Source organism: Aquarana catesbeiana, linkage group LG08 (assembly GCF_042186555.1).
Source record: "Aquarana catesbeiana isolate 2022-GZ linkage group LG08, ASM4218655v1, whole genome shotgun sequence".
Taxonomy (NCBI): Eukaryota; Metazoa; Chordata; class Amphibia; order Anura; family Ranidae; genus Aquarana; species Aquarana catesbeiana.
The window spans coordinates 276,410,759-276,428,633 of record NC_133331.1 but is presented as its reverse complement, the minus strand read 5'-3'; the positions used below and the strand labels follow the sequence as shown (position 1 = coordinate 276,428,633).

The 17,875-nt window shown below is 46.0% G+C and overlaps 1 long non-coding RNA gene across 4 annotated transcripts in view; it reads right to left on the bottom strand.

Annotated features, from left to right (window-relative positions):
* Window positions 1-17,875, bottom strand: part of LOC141106543 (uncharacterized) — a 46,336-nt gene that overhangs the window by 8,849 nt on the left and 19,612 nt on the right. Inside the window, exons 1-3 of one of the 4 annotated variants that reach the window (XR_012235729.1) lie at window positions 14,531-14,680; window positions 7,695-7,807; window positions 2,898-3,009 (exon numbers count right to left, since the gene is read on the bottom strand). This is a non-coding gene — a long non-coding RNA (uncharacterized lncRNA). Of the gene's footprint in view, window positions 1-2,897; window positions 3,010-7,694; window positions 7,808-14,177; window positions 14,358-14,516; window positions 14,681-17,875 lie in introns of those variants that run through there. The other 3 variants (XR_012235731.1, XR_012235728.1, XR_012235730.1) reach the window with 3 other exon arrangements.

Sequence of the window (17,875 nt, the reverse complement as noted above, 5' to 3'; positions counted from 1 at the left end):
CGGCGTAACATTATCTTTCACAGTATAAAAATAATTGGGATAACTTTACTGTTGTCTTATTTTTTAATTCAAAAAAGTGTATTTTTAAAAAAAAAAAAAGTGTGCTTGTAAGACCGCTGCGCAAATACAGTGTGACAAAAAGTATTACGACCGCCATTTTATTCTCTAGGATGTTAGAAAAAAAAATGTATAATTTTTGGGGGTTCTAAGTAATTTTCTAGCAAAAAAACTGTTTTTAACTTGTAAAAACCACATCTAAAAAAGAGGCCGGTCTTAAAGTGGTTAAGGTGCTCCAAAATATGTCATCATAAGTTTCACCACACATAAAAGGTGCTTCAGTGCTGCTAATCTTGCGTCACAGTGCTGCATGCATTGCTCCGTGCCCAGTGTCACTGACCAGATGCCTTTGACTTTTGTAAAACAATATTTGGGGGTACCCAACGCCTGTAGGTATAGACCAATTACCATATACAGTTAGGTCTAGAGGTCGACCCGATAGGGGTTTTTTATCTGGCTGACGCCGATATTTAGAAATCAGGGCGGCTGATATTTTAGGCCGATTTTTCTTTTTGTGGCAGGTGGCACTGGCAGGTTTCACACTGATATGACAGTTTCACACAGTTACACTATATGTAACTGAATGGGAAAAAAGAGAGACCAGCTGTCAAAATTCAGCGGTGATGTCGGGGGTGGGCGGGGCCCTGCAGCTATCAAACACCAATCAATGATTGGGCTGGTTAAGTAAAGGGGCTGGCCGCATACACGTAGCCGCCCACCCAGATCCCATCTCATTGGCTGGTGTTTGATAGCTGCTGGGTCCCCGCCCACCCCGGGTCCGGCCCACCCCCGACATCACCACTGAATTCTCACAGCTCCTCTCTCTCTGCATTCAGTTACAAATGTCAGTTTCACATACTGAGCAGCTCTGGCAAGCGTCAAGCGCCTCTCTGCTAGTGGAGTGTGGGGAAGGGGAGGAGGAACACTCGTGGGTCGATGGGCACGATGCGGTCAGTAAATCGGCCGATGCTGATTTCTTAAAAAAGGCCAAATATCGGCCGATATATGAAAACCACTCTGGCTGGAAACCTTAATGTGATACTAAAAAAAAAATAAATTAAATTATATTATAATATAATTTTGCAGAGAAATGTCCCTTGCCTGTCCCCCTGCCAGCACTGCCATCTCCTCCTCTGGAGGCCCTCCTAAGCAAGCCAGGTGCTAGGGAGGTACCTGAGCATGCATGCTCCCAAGCCAGGCTGTGAAGGTCTTTAGACACACACAGCACCAGTAAGCCACACCCCTTCTCCCTCCTCATAAGAGTTTAATAGACAGCAGCAGAAGCCTTATGGCTCCACTTTTCCTTGGTTTATCCTGTGAAGGCAGAAAGTTGGGGGGGGAGCGGCGCTGGAGCTGGAAACAGCACTAAAGTGGTGCAGAAGCCAGGTAAGTGTTTAGGGATGAGGGTGGGTAGGACTGGAAGGAGGGCATATTTTTACACTAGACTTTAGAACCACTTTAAAGCCTAACTCCGGGCAGTGATGAAAATACTGGCCCAACCTCAGCAGATGAAGATTATACTGCTTATAATGAACATGCTTTATTCCCACCAGTTCTGCTTGCAATGACTTGTCTCTTAAAGCCGTTTTTCTTACCAGTCTTGTCGTCGCCCCCCTTTTTTCAATATTACCACCCAATGCAGGGACCGGTGGCCTCATCCTATCCTGATAACGTGAACACTGGTCCTGCATTGTAATGTAGGAGTGTCCACTGACATGCCAGAGCTGGAGAGTGGCAGAAGGGAACGCTAGCTTTAGCTGGACCTGGACTGTGGAGTATTACTCTGTCAGATCATCCCCTTGAAAATCAAGCAATGCATTTATAAGGGGGGGGGGGGGGTTAAATTATTTTATCACATCTTCTTCAGGCTTCTTTAAATCAGAATAAACTGCAAGGTTGTCAGGATTACATTAGGAGTGCAGAGAAAGGTGGACTGCGTGTTTCCCCACATCCAGTTTGCATGACAGGAGAGTGTGACTGGGTCTCAATGCAAAGCGCACTGCAGAAGAGTCCTGAGTGTCTTTGGCTCCGTTTCAGGCCCGAATTCAGCCACAAATTTGGACCTGAAGTAGTGAACGGGACGCACCGGACCCCCTGCTGGGAGCCGCGCTGTACACAGTGTGAACCCAGCATTACATGGCACATTCTCACAGATAGGAAAGTTTGGTTCTCAAGCTGGATTAGAATAGTGATAATAGGATTCCTGTAGCCCTCCAATCACGATATGATTGGAATTTTCCTTCTACAAAACCAATAGGTATTGATTAGTTATGGAAGTTTTCATTGCAGAGCGCACACACACACACACACACACACACAAATTTAAATCTAGAACTTTTTATTCTGATAAATAATCTATGTATGGGTACATCAGTGGTGGCTACTTCATTAGGGGTGCAGGGGCACCTGGCCCCTTATCTACATGTAGGGCACCGGACGCATAGATTTCAATGCAGCTTTTTTATTTGAAGCACATGATTAGAGCCGGAGGCTCAAACTGGCTTCAAAAAAGGGTGGGCTCAGGGGGCAGAGCCCACCCAGTTTTGTGACAATAGCGAATTAAAATTCCCTATAGTCTTCCTGCTTCTTCAATCTGGGCTTAAGACCCGCTTCCTGATTGGGGGAAGCCGAAGCTGCCCATGACCTTGACTGGGTAAGGACGGGCGAGCAACGGGTGGGGTGGTGTTTAGTTTTCCCAGCGACGGGGGGTGAGGGGTTTGACTGATGGACCGAATGGGGGGGGGCTGGCACGTAGTTTGTTTGCTGCCCCCACAGCTCCAAAAAAATGGAGCACCAGCCGCCACTGGGCTACATTTACTCACACTGCAGTCCTTCCCTACCTGTGTGTCCAGGTAGATGATCTTTTCCGGGCTGATAAAGAAGTCAATGCCGCTTGTCTGATTCCCGGCTCTCTCCCTCACCTCTTGACTCTGCATTCTAAAGACATATGATCTGCAAAACAGAAAAGTACACAAGGCCTCTTGGTTTTAACTTGTTCTAAGGCAATCACTGTACAAGAAAGTAGAATCTCTATTGGTCTTCCATATTGCACTGGGAACTATATACCCAATGTGCATGCCATTGGACTCCTTCTCTAGTGTAAAAAGGGGGCCTGTGCCTAAGACCCTTGTCCTGCTGTCAGCTTCATCTTACTGACTTTCGTTTTAGAGAAAAAAACGGGTGTTCATATCACCTTTACAGTCCCACTCCCAAGGGGGAGAATTCTTTGTATTTAACCACTTGCCGACTGCCACATGTACATTTACATCGGCGGAAGGGCACGGCTGGGTAAATGGGTGTACAGGTACGTCCCTTTGAATTTGCCGCCCTGTGCGCGCCGTGCGACCCTGCCGCGTGCTCCGTGAGTAGGATCGCGGGTCCCGCAGACTCGATGTCCGCTGGGCTACCCGCCATCGTCTCACGGAGCTGAAGAATGGGGAGATGCTAATGTAAACAAGCATCTCCCTATTCTGCCTAGTGACACTATCACTGATCATAGCTCCCTGTGATCGGGAGCTATGATCAGTGATGTGTCACACACAGCCCCTCCCCCCCACAGTTAGAATCACTCCCTAGGACGAACTTAACCCCTCCCTAGCCCCCAGTGGTTAACCCCTTCACTGCCAGTGTCATTTTTACAGTAATCAGTACAATTTTATAGCACTGATTGCTGTAAAAATGACAATGGTCCCAAAAATATGTCAAAATTGTCCAATGTGTCTGCCATAATGTCGCAGTCAAGATAAAAATCGCAGATCACCGCCATTCCTAGTAAAAAAAAAAATATATTAATAAAAATACCATAAAACTATCCCCTATTTTGTAGACGCTATAACTTTTGCGCAAACCAATCAATATACGCTTATTGCGATTTTTTTTAACCAAAAATATGTAGAATACGTATCGGCCTAAACTGAGGAAAAGATTTGTTTTTTTATCTATTTTTTGGGGATATTTATTATAGCAAAAAGCAAAATAATGTGTTTTTTTTCAAAATTGTTGCTCTATTTTTGTTTATAATGCAAAAAATAAAAACCGCAGAGGTGATCAAATACCACCAAAAGAAAGCTCTATTTGTGGGAAAAAAAAGAACGTCAATTTTGTTTGGGAGCCACGTCGCATGACCGCGCAATTGTCAGTTAAAGCGACGCAGTGCCGAATCGCAAAACGTGCTCTGGTCTTTGGCCAGCCAAATGATCCGGGGCTTAAGTGGTTAAAATATCTTCCACATCACACATCCTCATGCAGGTAGTCCCATTCATCTCAGTTGTGATGCAACGGCTGCATGGACATAGACGCTGATCCCAATCTGACATCCAGGTGTGGGTGTGTGTCCCTGAATGCACACGGTCTACATTCAGGGACTTGCACACATCCGCACCCACACAGATGTCTGATGGGGAGCAGCGTCTGTCTCTGTGCACCCGCTGTGTCCCAACTGAGATGAATGGGATTGTCGGCATAAAGGATGCATGGAACACCTGTACATCACCTGCAGGCAAAACACGGCCCTCACACACGTGTACTCTTAAAGAGGCGTTCCAGTCAAAAAAGAAAAAAAAATTAAAAGTCAGCAGCTACAAATACTGCAGCTGCTGACTTTTAATTGGACACTTACCTGTCCCTGGGTCCAGCGATGCGGGATATCGAAGCCCCGCTTGTCTCCCCCTCCGTTCAGCGGCGCCGGCATTGCAACTGTTGGGCGCCGGGCATTGCGCATGCGCGAGGGGCACCGAGCGGTTGGCTGCTCAGTCACCTGGGATCTGTAATGGGTCCCAGATGATTGACAGGAGGGAGGAAGCAGAGCTGAGCCCTTCCTGTGCTGAGGGGGAAGTGATGATTGACAGGAGGGAGGAAGCAGAGCTGAGCCCTTCCTGTGCCGAGGGGGAAGTGATGTCACCAGCCCAGGCACTGGAAGAGGCAGACTACGAGGGACCCCCTAGCAACAGGCATTTAGAGGTGAGTAAAAAAAAAAAAAAAAAATATCCAAATTTTTTTTGTATTTTGTTTTAGGATTTTTCATGTAGTTTTGTTTTTTTTTGGGTGGAACCCCACTTTAAGTATGCCCATATGAATGAGGCCAAATAAATAAGATTAGTGACAAGTTAATGTGTATTAAAGCCCAACTACAATGTTTTTCATTTCTTAAAGTGGTATTAAACCCAAAATCAATAAATGTAATGTATTGCAGCTTACCAATCATTAGATCAGTTTTTATTTTCATTGGCTTTTCCCCCTGTTTTCACCTGGTGATTTGCCCAGTAACACACCTCCTGTATTAGGCCCCTTTCACACTGGGGCGGGTGGGGGCGTCGGCGGTAAAACAGCGCTATTTTTAGCGCTGCTGTACCGTCGTTCTTGCAGCTGTATTCGGCCGCTAGTGGTGCGGTTTTAACCCCCGCTGGCGACCGAAAAAAGGGTTAAAAATCACTCGTGCAGCGCGGCTATAGCCGCGGTATTGCCGCGGTATAGCCGCGCTGTCCCATTGATATCAATGGGCAGGAGCGGTTTGCTCCAAAGAAGCGCTTTGCAGGACTTTTTTCATCGTCCTGCCAGCGCGCCGCTTCAGTGTGAAAGCCCTCGGGCTTTCACACTGAACAAACAGCGGAGGCTGTTTAGGGGGCGGTTTGCAGGCGGTATTTTTAGCGCAATACCGCCTGCAAACCGCCCCAGTGTGAAAGGGGGTCTTAGTGAGATACACGCTGGAGAAATGGGCACAGGAGGCACAAAAGACAGCAGCATTTTCAGTCTGGAGAGCGGGGGGGGGGGGGGGGGGGGGGGTGTTAAATATATTAGCAGACTAGCAGGGCCACTAACAAGTGAAAGCCAAACTCCAATACTTTGTAATAAGTTAAGCAGACTGTTTTTTTTTTTCTCTTTTGGGATAAAAGTTTTTTTTATTCTGCTGGAGAATTTGTGCTGTAAAAAAAAAAACTAGCTGGCTGGATGACCAGATGCATATAGAAGAAATAAAGTCTAGAAAAGAAAACAAATGCAAACATCACATTGAAGAATCGGTAAGCTGCAATATAAGAAATGTTTAATACCGCTTTAATGAGTACTATAGAGTTGCAGTTTTATGTCCGGTGTTTATTTCTGTCTATGACCCCACTGGGAAGCTTTTCACTCACTTAATGACTTTCTGATGCCTTTGCAAAAAATATGGAGTGCAAAAATCACTGGAATAGAAAGGAAAGGACACCAACAAAAAACACTTTAGTCAAACCTTCCTCACTCAACTGAAACTTTATATTTCTATTGGAAAGATTTCCCATCACTTCTTGTGCTGCCAAAAGACAAAAACTCCAGCGGCCGTGTCTCCTATTCTTCCTCTGTTCCAGCATTCAGCACTTCTGGGAAGGTTAGATGTTTCTGATCCCTGCCATGCACTGCGATTCCATCCATTGGCTTCAATGTTGAGCCCTGTAGTGATGTAGAGGGTCGGAGACAACAAGGCTCCTGGAGCACTGACTACAATACCTACCCCTTAGAACTAGGGTTGTCCCGATACAACTTTTTTAAGACCGAGTACAAGTACTTTTTTTCAAGTACTCGCTGATACCGTTTACCGATACTTTTTTTTAATGTCATGTGACAGTTTGACTGATGGGCACTGATAGGTGGCACTGACTGATGGCTAGCACTGACTGATGGGGACTGATAAGTGGCACTTATGGGCACTGACAGGTGGCTGGCACTGATGGCTGGCACTGAAATGCAGCAATAAATGACATGAGGAAAGGCCTGCCTCAATAAGCAGCAGCAGACATCTTGTTACACCCAGCTCGAACTATATGGGCTGGGTGTAACAAGATGTCCGCTGCTGGCTTACTACAGCCGAGAGCAGGGTGTACCAAAATGGGCGTCGGGATGTTCAGCTGCCAACCCTCTCTCTTTTATGTCTCTCTCTGATGTCTCTCTCTCTCGTATGTCTCTCTCTCCCTGATCTCTCTCTGTAATTTTGTACCTGGTTCTCCGGAGGAGATAGGAAAGTGAAAGTAAACTCAGCTTTAATCTCTGTCACAGTGAGGCACATGGCAGCAGAAGACACGCCCTCTTCGCACACACCCGCCCTCTCCGTCCACACGCTGACTCCGCCCGCCCTCTCCGTCCACACGCTGACTCCGCCCGCCCTCTCCATCCACACGCCAACTCCGCCCGCCCTCTCCATCCACACGCCGACTCCGCCCGCCTTCTCCGTCCACACGCCGACTCCGCCCGCCCTCTCCATCCACACGCCAACTCCGCCCGCCTTCTCCGTCCACACGCTGACTCCGCCCGCCCTCTCCGTCCACACACTAACTCCGCCCGCCTTCTCCGTCCACACGCTGACTCCGCCCGCCTTCTCCGTCCACACGCCGACTCCGCCCGCCCTCTCCATCCACACGCCGACTCCGCCCGCCCTCTCCATCCACACGCCGACTCCGCCCGCCCTCTCCATCCACACGCCGACTCCGCCCGCCCTCTCCGTCCACACGCTGACTCCGCTCGCCGACCAGGTATCGGATAAGGCATCGGGAGCATTTGTGCGAGTACAAGTACTCACGCAAATGCTCAGTATCGTTCCCGATACCGATACTAGTATCGGTATCGGGACAACCCTACTTAGAACCTCACGGTGTCACTTCATTTCTTACCTCTGATCGTCATCTGGAGAGTTGGCAGAAAGAAGGGACATCATTGTGGACTTCCCCGTACCCTGAAATCCGAGAACTCCCACCACGAGGACATCTGTCTGGTCCAGCAAATACTAAAAACGACAAGAAAAGAGTCAATAGTAGTAATAATGGTTGGTTGTTATACCAACGATGATCTCCTTTTCTCTTTTTCATGTTGTGTTTTCATAAAGCTGTGTGGTCTTCTCCATGGCTGCTCCAGGTTTCTGGACATTCCTTATGTTTAAAAGTGTGAGCCCTCACAAAACTGAGATTTTACATTTTCAACTGCTGAATTGTTTTCAGCAAGTACAAAAAATTCCTGTTGATCTCGTCAGAAATGTGTCCTTGTCACTTCCGAGGAGATGAACGGAAAGCACCAACAATGTTCTCATCCTTCTGGAAACTACTAATCTCCCTAACCCCGTGTAATGGAGATGGAGAAGAAGACTTGCTGTCCGGTCACAGTAGAATCACTGTGAGTGGGGGGGCAGCTGCAGGCTTAGTAATGTAAATAAACGTTGTCAGCCAGCTTCCGGGTTTGGGACACACATTCTCCCTGCTGTCTCGCCCTGTGGTGTTCCAGCAGGATTTTGTCAGCAGGTCCTGGCCAATGATTTATGGCTGAGACCTGATGATCTGCTGTGTCCAATCACAGCAGAGAGTCCTGTGTTTACAAACAACATGGGGGCTCTGTGCACAGTACAGGGATCTGGCTGTTTCTTCTCCCTGCAAAGCAGGGAGGAAAAAAATAAAAATTAAAAAAAAAAAAACAGCCAAATCTCTTAGTAAAAGCAGCACACATCACACTTGTTAGTCACACAGTTAACCTTTTGATTGCCCCTTGATGTTAACCTCTTCTCACCCAGTGGTATTAGTACAGTGACAGTGTACAGTATTAGCAATGATCACTAGATTAGGCTCCATTCACACCTGCATGTTCCAGAATCGCAGCAAAATGCAGGACACATTTGCGATGCCATTATTTCTAATGGCATCCCAATCGCTGTGTGATTTTGCGGCGGTTATCACGCGATAAATCACACTGTAATTGTGGCAAAATCGCATAGCGTGAAGCTTGTTGCTCACAAAAGAAGCAGGAGCTTCTTTTGGGCAAACTAACAACCTCTGGAGGAACCCGAGATGAGAAACCCTGCACTAAAGTAAGATGGAGAACAATCAAGTCTGCTTTGGAAACCTGTCACTACGACATCTAATCTGAAGCCCTTCTGTGTGAGAGGAGATAGAGATGATAGTAGAGATGCTAGTAGAGATAGAGATGATAGTAGAGATAGAGATGATAGTAGAGATAGAGATGATAGTAGAGATTATAGTAGAGATAGAGATGATAGTAGAGATAGAGATGATAGTAATGATAGTAGAGATGATAGTAGAGATAGAGATGATAGTAGAGATAGAGATGATAGTAGAGATAGAGATAGAGATGATAGTAGAGATAGAGATGATAGTAGAGATAGAGATAGAGATGATAGTAGAGATAGAGATAGAGATGATAGTAAGGAGATAGAGATGATAGTAGAGATAGAGATAATAGTAAGGAGATAGAGATGATAGTAGAGATAGAGATGATAGTAGAGATAGAGATGATAGTAAGGAGATAGAGACGATAGTAAGGAGATAGAGATGATAGTAAGGAGATAGAGATGATAGTAAGGAGATAGAGATGATAGTAAGGAGATAGAGATGATAGTAGAGATGATAGTAGAGATAGAGTTAGAGATGATAGTAGAGATAGAGATGATAGTAAGGAGATAGAGATGATAGTAAGGAGATAGAGATGATAGTAAGGAGATAGAGATGATAGTAGAGATGATAGTAGAGATAGAGTTAGAGATGATAGTAGAGATAGAGATGATAGTAAGGAGATAGAGAAGATAGTAGAGATAGAGATGATAGTAGAGATAATAGTAGAGATAGAGATGATAGTAGAGATGATAGTAGAGATAGAGATGATAGTTGAGATAGAGATAATAGTAAGGAGATAGAGATGATAGTAGAGATAGAGATGATAGTAAGGAGATAGAGATGATAGTAGAGATGATAGTAGAAATAGAGATGATAGTAGAGATAGAGATGATAGTAGGGAGATAGAGATGATAGTAAGGAGATAGAGATGATAGTAGAGATGATAGTAGAGATAGAGATAGAAATGATAGTAGAGATAGAGATGATAGTAGAGATAGAGATGATAGTAGAGATAGAGATGATAGTAGAGATAGAGATAGAGATGATAGTAGAGATAGAGATGATAGTAAGGAGATAGAGAAGATAGTAGAGATAGAGATGATAGTAGAGATAGAGATAGAGATGATAGAGATAGAGATGATAGTGGAGATGATAGTAGCGATAGAGATGATAGTAGAGATAGAGATAATAGTAAGGAGATAGAGATGATAGTAGAGATAGAGATGATAGTAGAGATAGAGATGATAGTAAGGAGATAGAGATGATAGTAGAGATAGAGATGATAGTAGAGATGATAGTAGAGATAGAGATGATAGTAAGGAGATAGAGATGATAGTAGAGATGATAGTAAGGAGATAGAGATGATAGTAGAGATGATAGTAGAGATAGAGATGATAGTAAGGAGATAGAGATGATAGTAGAGATGATAGTAGAGATAGAGATAGAGATGATAGTAGAGATAGAGATAGAGATGATAGTAGAGATAGAGATGATAGTAGAGATAGAGATGATAGTAGAGATAGAGATGATAGTAGAGATAGAGATGATAGTAGAGATGATAGTAGAGATAGAGATAGAGATGATAGTAGAGATAGAGATGATAGTAGAGATGATAGTAGAGATAGAGATAGAGATGATAGTAGAGATAGAGATGATAGTAGAGATAGAGATGATAGTAGAGATAGAGATGATAGTAAGGAGATAGAGAAGATAGTAGAGATAGAGATGATAGTAAGGAGATAATGATGATAGTAGAGATAGAGATGATAGTAGAGATAGAGATAGAGATGATAGTAGAGATGATAGTAGCGATAGAGATGATAGTAGAGATAGAGATAATAGTAAGGAGATAGAGATGATAGTAGAGATAGAGATGATAGTAGAGATAGAGATGATAGTAAGGAGATAGAGATGATAGTAAGGAGATAGAGATGATAGTAGAGATGATAGTAGCGATAGAGATGATAGTAGAGATAGAGATAATAGTAAGGAGATAGAGATGATAGTAGAGATAGAGATGATAGTAGAGATAGAGATGATAGTAAGGAGATAGAGATGATAGTAGAGATAGAGATGATAGTAAGGAGATAGAGATGATAGTAGAGATGATAGTAGAGATAGAGATGATAGTAGAGATGATAGTAGAGATAGAGATGATAGTAGAGATGATAGTAGAGATAGAGATAGAGATGATAGTAGAGATAGAGATAATAGTAGAGATAGAGATAGAGATGATAGTAGAGATAGAGATGATAGTAGAGATAGAGATAGAGATGATAGTAGAGATAGAGATGATAGTAGAGATAGAGATGATAGTAGAGATAGAGATGATAGTAGAGATAGAGATGATAGTAAGGAGATAGAGATGATAGTAAGGAGATAGAGATGATAGTAAGGAGATAGAGATGATAGTAAGGAGATAGAGATGATAGTAGAGATAGAGATGATAGTAGAGATTTATATTTCCTGCTGTTTTTAATTATGTACATTTGTATTCTGTGAATACGAATGTTTGTTTTTATCTGGTATATTCTTTATTTTAATGGGAATATGGTGAACATTATTACCTGTAATCTATGCACAGTGAATGACATAAGTCTCTTTATCAGTATACCTGCTAGCATAATGATGAGGTTTGCTAGGTAAAAGTTTAGCTCACTGTGCCCCGTGTGGATAGTGTATAATGCCGATTTATATACCTAGGGACTGGCCTGTAGGGCTGGCGGGTATGTAGATCTACATATTCCGAGGTGTTTATATTTAATATTTTTTTTAAATGTGCAGAGTCTTATTGTCCCTCTACCCCTCCTGTAATAAGCCATCAGTGGTGACTGGGGTTGGCGACGTGCACCCGCCGGCACCTACGTCGTGCTGTGATTGGCTAAGCGGGGTGAAGAGGGAAATATAAGCCGATCAGTGCGTCGTGTAGCCACGCCCTCTGTCGAAGTCAGGATATGACGAAACGCGTCAAGGCGTGGCTTACGCGACGTAGGAAGTGACGTGTGCGCTCCACCATAGCCAGCTACACAACCAGGAAGTGGACAACGTCTTCTGTATAGCGGTACTGGCTTGTTGCGGTGAAGTAAACGCTCCTCACTACCTGCTTGATTGATTGCAAGTTTATTAAGATCATTGATGTACGTATATTTATTGAAGGGGGGTGTATGTATGTGTTGGAAGGGATTACAGTCAATAAACAAGATTACGCTATGTGCGCCTCTCTCTTTGTTTTTTGACTTATTGTGAGCCCTGAACATCTATGATCCCTCCGGAGTGGTGTTAACAGCAGCTGCTGGTGTGAAGTACTATTTTGAATGCTTTATTACTTTCCAGCTCTGGTGAGTTTAACCCCCTGAGGGGAGTGTGTTCGCACTGGGTGGAATCTGGAGTGATCGGTGGAAGGTGCACGTTGAGGAATTTTTTCATGATCACCTGATGAATGCTTTATGAACTACACTCTGAACTCTGCATCACTTTTCTTTTTAAAGCGGGGGTCCACCTATCTATCATTTTTTTTTTTTTTTTAGTTCATTCACAAACTTTTCTTCTCAGCATTACATACCCACATATTGTGTGTAATATGTCCGCCTGTGTCAGATTTCGTCGGAAAGAATAACTTATATTATTCACTGCAGGCGGTTTCCATCTTCATTGTGGGCATTTGAAGCCCACAAGCATTTATTTCCTGGATGTGGTGAATGCTGTGCTCCCAGCATTCACCGCTCGTTCCCGCACATGCTCAGTGGCATCCTGGGAAGCCTGAGACTAGCTCCCAGGAGTCTGGGAGAGGCTAGAAACACGTCTACTCCCACGGGAGGAGAACCAGGAAGGGCAAAGAAGAATAGAAAAATAAAAGGTAATTACGGCGATTTAAATTTTTTTAAACGGCATGTCAGCATCTAGGCAAGGAAGAGAATACATACAGATATTGTTCAAAATTTGGGTGGAACCCCGCTTTAAGGAACTTTCTTTTAAAGGACTTTCTTTTGCATGTTTAGTTGGCCACATGTTTATCATACTATTGCTCAACATTAGCGCTGTTTAGTGTGACAATTCAGTCTGGTTTTAGATTATTTTTAAACACTGTTTTTACATTTTATGATCACAAGATGGTCACAGATTGCATACATGACACACGGCATGGTCACAGATTACATACATGACACATGGGACAGTCAAAGATTACATACATGACACACGGGACGGTCAAAGATTACATACATGACACAAGGGACAGTCACATATTACATACATGACACAAGGGACAGTCACATATTACATACATGACACACGGGACAGTCACAGATTACATACATGACACAAGAGACAGTCACATATTACATACATGACACACGGGACAGTCACAGATTACATACATGACACAAGGGACAGTCACAGATTACATACATGACACATGGGACAGTCACAAATTACATACATGACACACGGGACGGTCACAGATTACATACATGACACAAGGGACAGTCACAGATTACATACATGACACATGGGACAGTCACAAATTACATACATGACACACGGGACGGTCAGAGATTGCATACAAGACACAAGGGACAGTCACAAATTACATACATGACACACGGGACAGTCATAGATTACATACAAGACACAAGGGACAGTCATAGATTACATACATGACACACGGGAGGGTCACAGATTACATACATGACACACGGGGTACATGAGGAGGAGATGGCACCCCATTGGTCACGCAGGGCCGCTGTTAGAAATCACGGGGCCCCCTACAACCTACCTGACAGCCCCCCCCCCCCAAATCAAAAGAAAACTAGCCGTGTATACGAGACATTGGGCCACATTGACATTTGAGGTCACCTGAATGTGTGACAAAGTGCACAGGTAACGGGCAATCTGCAGCGCATTCCGGAAATGTACTTCACATGGGCAAAGAACTTGTGGTGCCCAATAATTGTTAATGGTGCCCCAAATGCAATGTGTTTGTCACAAATATGGCGGCCCATTCAAGTGAACGGGTTCCTCTATAAAATACAAGGAAATGTGATGAGGAATGTTTGTTATGTGAAGTATACAGGGACCTTAGGGATGGGATATAGAAATGGCTGGGCAGAGATTCCTGGCAGATGGAGAGACATAGAGATGTCTTCACTGGCTTCTTGCTCAGCACTGCAGTGACAACTCTCTGCACTTCTAGGCTGGCTTCATATTCACCTCTCTCCAAAATCCTAAAGTTTTGTGACTTTGTTCCCCTCCCCCACTCACCCCTCCAGCAGAAGTACTACTCCATCCAAAGCCTGGAGTTCAGTGATCACAGAGCAGTGACAGTATGATCTGGAGGGAGGGGGGTCAGAGGTCAGGACTCAGGGAGGAGGAGGAGCTGAAGAAAGCTTCCTACTCATCCTGACCAAACACAACACTGACGAGGGGGAGTTACAGGCCTGGAAAGTAATGCACCTCCAGGAACTCCTCCCTCTTCCAGGCTACACTCCCGTCCCGCCCACTCAAGCAGCAGCCTGCAGGGGATAGGCTGAGAACCTGCAGGGGGCGGAGACTCAAGTGTCTGGCATTTATGGGGCTAATGGTTTCCATGGAAATCATCACCTCGTCTTGTTTACCTTCTGCCGTCTCTCAGCCGCACATGCGCAGTAGCTGCAGGGAGGATTTCATGCTTCTCCCCTGTGAAGTCACGTGGCCTCGTTCTGACCGTTACGTGCAACACGTGACTCCCGCAGAGAGCGACCTAACGGCTCAGGTGGGAGTGGGCGTGATCAGCGCGTGGGATGGGCGTGACCAGAGGATGAATAGCCAATCAGGAGCTGGAGGCTGGAGCCGTTACACTTGTGACGTCACGGCTTGATCAGATAAATAGCTGAGCGGGGGAAGGCAGCGGTCAGTATGAGAAGAGCGGAGAGGAGGAAACATCTCCACCACAGTGCTCCGGAGAGAGGAGCCATTGTCCGGACTACAGCCGGGTCACAGCGTGTCTGTGTGCCCGGGGAACCTGGCGCCTCTGCTCAGCCTCTGAAGAACTACAACTCCCAGCAATCTCTGTTCACATGAGGAACTACAGCTCCCAGCATGTACTGTGTTAGTAATGAGGGTTCATCTCCCAGCCTGGAATTGGATGTTACAGGACTACATATCCCAGCATGATTTCTTCTATAGGTGTACTACAAGTCCCAGCAATCTCTACATACCCCAGCCTGCTTCCCTCCCCCTCCTCAGGGGTAATTGCACCCCACACTCCTCTCCCACCACAGGCGGTGGGTCCCCTCCCCCCAGGATGGGGGAGGGCTGGTTGGAACTGGGGGGGTGCAATTCCCCCTGAGGTGGGGGAGGGGCCGGGGAGCAGACTGGGGCATGTAGAGATCACTGGACCTGTAATATCTCCATAGAGAAAATCATGCTGGGATATGTAGTCCTACAGCATCTTATTCCAGGCTGGGAGCGGAACCCCCATCACTTACACAGTGCATGCTGGGAGTTGTAGTTCCTCATGTGGACAGAGATTGCTGGGACTTGTAGTTCCTTTAGAGCCTGAACAGAGGAGGCAGATCACACAGACACGCCGTGACCCGGCTGTAGTCCGGACAATGGCTCCTCCCTCCAGAGCTCTGTGGGGGATGGTCCCTCCTCCCCCGCTCTCCACACACTGACACCCACATCTCCACTCACCTACCACGGAGGGTGGGGCTCCAATTGCCCGCCCTCCCCCACACACGGGGCCGATCCAGGAAATATTCGATTGCCTCTCGGGGGATCAGGAATACATTTTTTCCCCAGCTGGAGCACATTGGATCATGCTTTGCTGGGGATTTTCGCCTTCCTCCGGCTCTGGTAAGCGGCGGAGGGCACCGGGTCACGGCAGGAAGGGGGGCCCTCTCCCACCACTGATAAAAGTGATCTCAAGGCGAATCCGCCACAGAGACCACTTTTGTCTTGTAGCCGACCACTGCACGAAAACGGGGATATGGCAGCTAACAGCAACGATATCCGCCCCCAAAAAAGGGACGTATATGTACATGCGGCGGTCGGCAAGTGGTTAAAACAAAAAAAAAAAAAAAAACACGCACACATACCCCAACAATATATTCTTCTTTCTGTTATAAAACATAAATCTAAAAAAAAAAAAAAATCTAACTTCCTCATAAATTGCCAAAATATATCCAACTACATGTCTTTGTTAAAAAGAAATCCCAATAAATGTAGAAGCTCTGTGCTGTTATTCATACTTTAAGGCAGGGATATGCAATTAGCGGACCTCCAGCTGTTGCAAAACTACAAGTCCCATCATGCCTCTGAGTGTCATGCTTGTGGCTGTCAGAGTCTTGCTATGCCTCATGGGAATTGTAGTTCTGCAACAGCTGGAGGTCCGCTAATTGCATATTGCAGCTTTAAGGGGACAGAATCCTCTTTTTTTGGGGGGTTACAAACAATGTAAATCTCATAGAGGTAGAAGACACCTCTGTGTCATACATTGGAAGTTGCTCCCAGACTGGATCTACAGGGCTGAATGAAAAGAAAAAGTCCAGGAACACAACTCTAAGGAAAAACCTTTCAGTGTTGTATAGACTAGGGGAGGATTAGACCCTCTGTCAGGCTTTTATTGCTGTGGGAATTCATTGGGGAAACTCCCCCCTTTATTAGTCCCGGTGATCACTGAAAGACAACGAGGGGAGAAATCCAAAATGGTAGCGTTGTCACCACAGCAGGAAGCGAAGGGAAATCTTCCAACAGGGGACACCCGTTCTGGTGACAACTAATGGGAGGAGAGATTCCTCTCACTTCCTGTTGTGTCTCTGGGACAGGAAGTGACATTTCTAAAACATTACCCAAATCTTAAAAAAAAAAAATGTCCCCCACCCTGCTTACTATCAGGGGCCCCTCGTTCTCAGGCGTAAAGGGTAACGTTCTCCCAGATAGCACTCAGCATTGAGGCCTGTACGTTTTATGCCTAATAAAAAAAGGGGCCCCTGGTAGTTCTCATCATGTTTGGGGGGGGGGGGGGCTCAATGCATACGTTCAGGGGCCCCTCGTTCTCAGGCTTAAAGGGCAACATCCTCCCAGATAGCATGGGGGCCCGTACACTTCAAGCCTGATACAAAGGGGCCCCAGATAGTATTCTTCATTAGGGGGTGGGCTCAGAGCATGCTTTCAGGGGCCCCTCCTCAGGCAAGCATGTCTCCCTTTACTGTGCACTATCAGGGGCCCTTACTGCTTAAACCCCCAGAACAGGGCCTACCAACTGTGAGGGGCCCCTCCACCCCCTCCTCTTTTGTCCTACAGACCCCCTCAAAATAACCACTGTGAGGGGCCCCTCCACCCCCAGACTGACACTGCCAGGGACCCCTGACTTGAGTTTACCCCAATACTGTTAAGGGGAACATACTTTTTAATCCTACAAGGTAAGGGCCCCCCATACAGACACTGTAAGGGGACCTCCACCTCAGGACCCCTTTTATTGTCAAAGTCCCCCTCTTTTATCGTACAGGGTAAGGGCCCCTCAAATTTACCTCTGTAGGGCCCCTCCACTTCAAGCCTGCGGACTGAGGGCCCCGTTGATGGTCAGGGGAGAATACACTTTCAGGGTACAGGGGCCCTCCTCCTCCATACTGACACTGAGGGGCCCCTGACCTCAGGCTCCCCCTATACAGATGAGGTCATCATACTTTTTATTCCTACAAGGTAAGGGCCCCCCATACTGACTCTATGAGGGACCCCTCTACCTCAGGACTCCTTTTATTAACCACCGTAGGGCCCCTCCACTTCATGTCTGCAGACTGAGGGCCCCCTTGATGGTCAGGGGCCAATACACTGTCATCATACAGGGTAAGGGCCCCTCCTCCTCCATACTGACACCAAGAGGGGCCCCTCCACCTCAGGCCTGCATAGTAAGGGCCCCCCACCAATGTTACACTATGAGGGGCCCCCCCACCAATGTTACACTATGAGGGGCCCCC